Source organism: Penaeus monodon, chromosome 15 (genome assembly GCF_015228065.2).
Source record: "Penaeus monodon isolate SGIC_2016 chromosome 15, NSTDA_Pmon_1, whole genome shotgun sequence".
In the NCBI taxonomy this organism is placed as follows: Eukaryota; Metazoa; Arthropoda; class Malacostraca; order Decapoda; family Penaeidae; genus Penaeus; species Penaeus monodon.
Window position 1 is genome coordinate 12,109,100 of NC_051400.1, and position 625 is coordinate 12,109,724.

Here is a 625-nt window from a genome sequence, read left to right on the forward strand (position 1 = left end):
TTTGTTTATCTGTGTGTGTTGGGGGGGGGGGTTGTGTGTCCCCTCTTTTCCTCCTCTCGGCTGTCTGTCTCTTCTTTTTGGTAGATTTTTTTTTTACCTTTTTTTGTATACACCTTTTTTTTATGGTTTCCCCTTTAAATACGATAAACCTTTTGGTTTGATTTTTAAGCATTTTTTAATATGCATTGCAGGAGCTTTTGGGAAAGGCCGGCACCCGGGTTTGGGGGAAACATGACCCGCGCGGGGAAGGGGTCCGCCGTCTCCACGAGAGCGCATTACAGGTATGAGGGGTGAAGCCTGTAAGGAGGGTTGGATGATAGTGATGGAATTTTTTACACTATGCTTATGGTACGTTTTATACATCATTACTAAAGCGGGTGATGGAATCTACCTTTATTGAGGGGAAAAAAAACAAAACTGTTCGTTCTAATAAATAATAGTGTACATTAACCCCTGCCCTTTTTCCAAAATATCTCCCTCGTCCCTCAATGCGACCCCCCTTCTACTGGTCGGGGCCACCCACTAACCCAGCAGTCCCCCGGTCTGCAGGGTACAAGCTGGGGGCTGGATGACCGGGTGCACCCGTGCGTTCCTGGGGTGAGGGCTGGCCAGATCTGGGGGGGGA